Source organism: Hyperolius riggenbachi, chromosome 3 (genome assembly GCF_040937935.1).
Source record: "Hyperolius riggenbachi isolate aHypRig1 chromosome 3, aHypRig1.pri, whole genome shotgun sequence".
NCBI lineage: Eukaryota > Metazoa > Chordata > Amphibia > Anura > Hyperoliidae > Hyperolius > Hyperolius riggenbachi.
The window spans coordinates 429,850,761-429,856,760 of NC_090648.1; the positions used below are offsets into that span (position 1 = coordinate 429,850,761).

At 40.7% G+C, this 6,000-nt stretch overlaps 1 protein-coding gene across 1 annotated transcript in view; it reads right to left on the minus strand.

Moving 5' to 3' along the window:
* LOC137561636 (poly(3-hydroxybutyrate) depolymerase-like) overlaps positions 1 to 4,319 on the minus strand; it is a 47,199-nt gene extending 42,880 nt beyond the window's left edge. Inside the window, exon 1 of the mRNA XM_068272945.1 lies at positions 4,231 to 4,319. The gene's annotated coding sequence lies outside the window, so the exon portion shown is untranslated. The remainder of the gene's footprint in view (positions 1 to 4,230) is intronic.
* Between the last annotated feature and the right edge of the window lie 1,681 nt (positions 4,320 to 6,000).

Sequence of the window (6,000 nt, forward strand, 5' to 3'; positions counted from 1 at the left end):
GATACATCAGTCTAATTGTTTCCAGTACAGGAAGAGTTGAGAAACTCCAGTTGTTATCTCTATGCAAAAAAGCTATTAAGCTCTCCGACTAACTTAGTCGTGGAGAGGGCTGTTATCTGACTTTTATTATCTCAACTGTAATTGAACTGTTTACTTTTCCTCTGCTAGAGGAGAGTTCATTACTTCACAGACTGCTCTGAAAGACTCATTTTGAATGCAGAGTGTTGTGTAATCTGCACATATTATAGAATGATGCAATGTTAGAAAAAACACTATATACCTGAAAAAAGAGAATATTTGAATATTTTCTTTGCTGCTAATCTTCTAGTAATTATTCATAGTACACAACCAATTCATTATATCATATATTTTTTTTCGCTTCAGTGTCTCTTTAAAGAGAACCCGAGGTGGGGTTCTGACAACGAAATCCGCATACAGAGACTGGGTCTGCCTATACTGCCCAGCCTCTGTTGCTATCCAGATTCCCCCTAAGCCCCCACTGCGCTCTGCGATCACCCGTAAATCACAGCCGCTCTTTGCGGGCTGTGCTTACTTCTGTATTGTCAGTCTCGGCTCTCCCCCCGCCTCCTGCATAGCAGACCCAGCCTCTGTATGCGGATTTCATTGTCAGCACCCCACCTCGGGTTCTCTTTAAAGGGAAGGTTCAGGGAGGGAGACAAAAAAATAAAAATCCATATCCACTTACCTGGGGCTTCCTCCAGCCTGTGGAAGGCAGGAGGTGCCCTCGCCGCCGCTTCGCAGGTTCCCGGTGGTCTCCGGTGGCCGACCCGACCTGGCCAGGCCGGCTGCCAGGTCGGGCTCTTCTGCGCTCCAACGACGGGCTCTTCTGCGTTCCACGCGGGTGCACTGATGTCATCGGACGTCCTCCGGGCTGTACTGCGCAGGCAGTACAGCCCGGAGGACGTCCGATGTCATCAGCTCGCCCCCGTGAGGCGCAGATTGGAGCGCAGAAGAGCCCGACCTGGCAGCCGGGCATGACCAGGTCGGGTCGGCCACCGGGAGCCTCCGGAGCGGTGGCGAGGGCACCTCCTGCCTTCCACGGCCTGGAAGAAGCCCCAGGTAAGTGGATATGGATTTTTATTTTTTTGTCTCCCTCCCTGAACCTTCCCTTTAACATATCATTAAGCTTGGTATTGTTAAATCAAGTTAAAAGTAATTTTTCCATTTAAAAGGGAGGCAATTAAATATCTGGGAATTATGCTACCCAGTGATTTATCTAAAATATTTATCCTTAATTATCTCCCATTGTTAAATGCCATCAAAAGGGATTTAGAAGGATGGGGAGGAAGGTCTTTTTCATGGTTTGGGCACATAGATATTATTAAAATGAATGTGTTACCTAGATTGATATTCATGATTTCTATGACTCCGATTTGCGTGCCTGCGGCTTTTTTCAGATCCCTGAGATCAATTGTTAGTAGCTTTGTGTGGAGGAAAAAAGCGCCAAGGTTATCATATAAGATTATGACACGTTCTGAGGAAAAGGGTGGGTTGGGGCATCCTGATGTTAGAATTTATTATAGAACTTGTGTTATGACTAGACTTTTTGATTGGACATAGGAGGGAAAAGTGAAAAGTTGGGTAAAGATTGAAAAGGAGTTGGTGGGGACAGATTTGGCAAAGGCTATTTGGCTCCCAGGAAAATACAGAGATATACCAAAATGGACTCCGTTTTGGATTAAAAATCTGTTTAAGGTTTGGGATGTAGTTAATAGAGAGTTTGGTGGATCGGGGGTAGTCTCATTGTTGGCACCTCTTGGGGAGTTTTCTTTTTTTTCTGCTGGGTAAAGAGAGGTTTTTTTTTGGGGATTGTGAGGGAGTGGGGATGGAGTAACCCTAGGAGATATTATGAGAAATGGATGTATTAAAACTTTAGAGGTACTAAGAGAAGAATATAGGCAGTTCCCGTTTGATTCTCGGAGACATAAACAGCTAGAACACTTCCTGGTGAAGAAGAAGATAATTTTTCATTTTTGTGGGGAGTTGTCAAGTTTTGAAAAATATTTTGTATTGGAAGCATCCCCTGGACATTTGATTTCACTCTTGTATAAAAATATGAGTTTGAAGGGGAATGAGTTTTTTCCTGATTATTTAAGTAAATGGGAGGAGGATCTTGGCGTCTCTTTAAAGGGAACCAGAGACGAAGCACCCTCATGTATTTTATTGCATTTATCAGTGGGAACATGACAGTAAACACCTATCATGCTTTTAGTTTTATTCTTCTCAGTCTAATCTATCTGTTATCAGCTGTGATAAGAATCCACCGACTGGCTCAGTCTAGGTTTGACCTGGAATCATTATAGCTGAGTCACTCTCCTGTGGAGTCTTTTCAAGCCCAAGCCTGCCCCCTCCTGGCTCAGATTTCCTACTCAGAGCTGTTGACATGGGAGGTGCTGCTGCTGCCGAGAAAGAAGCTCTGAAACAGACAAGTGTATCTGTGTGCATTGTGCAGCCAGTCATTATCTACTGTATGCAGTTTCATTTCTATGCAGCCACACAGCATCCCAGAATAATAAAGTTGAAAGCACACAGATGAAAGCCTGCTGCAGCCCTGCTTGTCTATAGTCTTATAGAGGCTAGACAGCACATCCAGAACAGCTCATAACCTAGAGGCCATATTGTATATTTCCTGGAGCAATAATGGATAAAAAACACTCAAAAAGGCACACCAGAGTGTCAAAATTATCAGGTAGAGCATTTATTCTTTAGAAGGTATCAACCGATACGTTTATTTTGTGTGAATCGTTCATCTCTGGTTCCCTTTAAAGGGATACTGTAGGGTGGTCGGGGGAAAATGAGTTGAAGTTACCCGGGGCTTCTAATGGTCCCCCGCAGACATCCTGTGCCTGTGCAGCCACTCACCGATGCTCCGGCCCCACCTCTGGTTCACTTCTGGAATTTCAGACTTTAAAGTCAGAAATCCACTGTGCCTGCGTTGCCGTGTCCTCACTCCCGCTGATGTCACCAGGAGTGTACTGCCACAGACACAGTATGGTCTGTGCCTGCGCCGTACACTCCTGGTGACATCAGGGGAATCGAGGACACTGAAAACCACTGCGCCTGCATTTCCGACTTTAAAGTCTGAAATTCCAGAAGTAAACTGGAGGCGGGGCCGGAGCATTGGGGAGTGGCTGCGCAGGCACAGAATGTCTGCGGGGGACCATTAGAAGCCCCAGGTAACTTCAACTCATTTTTCCCCGACCACCCTACAGTATCCCTTTAAATACTAGTCAAAAAAGGAAAATATGTATATTAGCCCATGCTACTTCAATTAGTTGTAGGATAAAAGAAGCACATTTTAAGTTATTGACCAGATGGTATAGAACTCCAGAAAAATTGGCAGTTATGTATCGTGGGGTAACTGACAGATTTTGGAGAGGATGTGGTGCACAAGGTACTTTGATACACTTAGTATGGGACTTGGGAGTGTCCAGTAATTGTAAAGTTTTGGAAGGATGTGTTGGATTGTTTCAGTAGATTGTGTGAGTGTGAAGAATGGGATCCTGTGAGAGTGTTGTTACATGGGTCATCTATTCCTATTAGTAGATATAAAAAAATGATTGTACCGCAGTTATTGATAGCTGCCAAGAGTTTAATTCCAATTAAATGGAGATGCCAGAATCCTCCTACTATGAGAGAGTGGATAATTCAAGTTAATTTGGTTAAGAATATAAAATATCAGATTGCTCTAGAGAAGGATGAGTTGGGGGTGTATAATGTTAAGTGGGAAAAGTGGTGTGAATTTCAGGAGTCGATGGAATATAGGGATTTGATGGAGGTTGGGAGTAATGTCTCTGTTAATTAGGATTAGGAGTATAGTATTGATGTATAAGTGGGGGATCTCTTATATGTTTTATGGTGAATATGACTGGGTATTGATTATTGGGAATTCTGAAGTGGGTGGAGGTGAGGATGGGGGATGGGGTTTTAGGGTAGAATTTTGGGTTTGTGTATTTTCATTTAAAAATGTTAAAAGGAAGGAAAAGTGTGGCTATAGTGGAAATCAATTGTTTGTTGCTTTTTCTTCAATAAATTATATATATTATAAAAAATAAATAAATTTAAAAAAAAAAGAAGCAGAGGATCAGTATGATAGCCAGGTAATCAGTATTATTTAAAAGGAAATAAATATGGCAACCTCCATATACCTCTCACTTCAGGTGTCCTTAAAGTGAACCTTAACCGAGTGTGTGAAAAAGTTTCACTTACCCGGGGCTTCCACCCTGGAGACGTCCTGTACCCTCGCCGTCCTGTAACGATGCTCTGGTCCCCTGCCGCCGCTAAGTTTCGTTTTCAGCCACTGGCCAGGCGCAGGACAGCCACAGAGATGGAAGTGGTGATCGAGGGATGTGCGTGGTCAGTGCCGCGCGGGTGCACTTGCCTGGTGTCGAAAACTAAACTTAGCGTAATTTGATGTAAAAAAAAGATAGCAATTATGACTACAAAAAATCTGACTGCACTGCAAAAAAATGCTGTAAAAATGATTCTCTTCTGAATATCAGAATCGCCACCACAGACATCCAGTAGGACCAGAGCAAAACTTGTTTCATTCTCTCCTTATCCTCCGATGTAAATAGTAAAATGAAAAATTGGAAAATTGAGCTATTTGGTTGAATCGTATATGGCCAGCTTTAGAAACATATTTCCAATGATTTTTGCTTTGAAGCAGAAAACCTTATGAGATAGTGAATTGTATGTGTAGCACGGATAAGAAATAGTCCATTAGTAGCAAAGAAATAGTTTCATATTTTTATTTTCAGTTATATAGCTTTCAAAAAAATAACATTGCAATATTCTGTCATATTTGCAGTTTTAAAAGCACTCTCTGTCTTTTAAACTATAAAACAAAGCCGAGGTGATGACTCTTTGAACCTTCATGCAATAAAACCTTATATCAAGCTGTCTCTCACTGTTTCTTAGTTGTTTAGGTGCTTCAGAAAACAGGGCTGTATTCGACCTACTAGCTCAGAGAAGCTCTTGTGCATAGATAACTGAAGTTATTTTTTTAACTCTTCTTATACTGGAAAACAACATGAGACTATTTTCTTTGCTACGTTTGTTCTATTTCTTAGCTGTACTACACATACAGTTCATTATATTATAAGTTTATTTTTGCTCCAGGGTTGCTTTAACTAGAATTTTTAAAAATATTTCAGATTGATGTTTTTCTCCACAATCAATAAAAAAAAAAAAAAACTGAAGAAAATTAGCAATTAAAACTTACGTAAGAGTTCTTAGTCAAAATATTATGACTTTTTTTTTTTTACTAGACTTTAAAAATCCTCCCATGTGAAAAATCACTTACATACATACATAAACAACATTTGCTGAGAGTGTGTGAGGGACACAGTACGTGTTTGCCTACATACACTGACTATTATCTAGTGGCACAGCCTTGAGCACCTTGTTAATAAGTTGAAAATAAAACAAGATTATTTTAGACAATAATTTTCCTAATAGCTAAATTTTGAAGGTCGGCATTTTGCTGAACAACAACTGCTAATGTATACCGTAAGCATCAGATTGGAAAAGTAAACACCATAAAGTAATTTTGGCTGTGACGCGTTGGAAGTTCAAGGTTTGGAAGAAAGTGGTGGTGTGATCCAAGTTAACCAATCAACTTTTGTCTTTCCAACTAAGGAAAATAATATTGTTATATAGATATTCACTCACTAGTGGTCTTGCTTGTTCGAAATGTGTCTCTGGTCACAGAACTACAACCTTATTTGCAATCTTGGTGCTGTGTAAAATGTAAATAAAACAGAAGGCAATGATGTGCTAATTTAACCCCTATATTTAATTCAAAAAGTACAAATAAAGAAAGGAATATTTTATTATTGTATGCAAAATATGGGTTTATTTTTGATGTCAGCAACAGGATTTTAAAAATTGGAAGAGATCAACAAAAGACCAGAACAGTTGTATAATGCTGGGGGAAAACACATTTTGAAAAACGTATTTCAGTGGCGTCCCTACCAT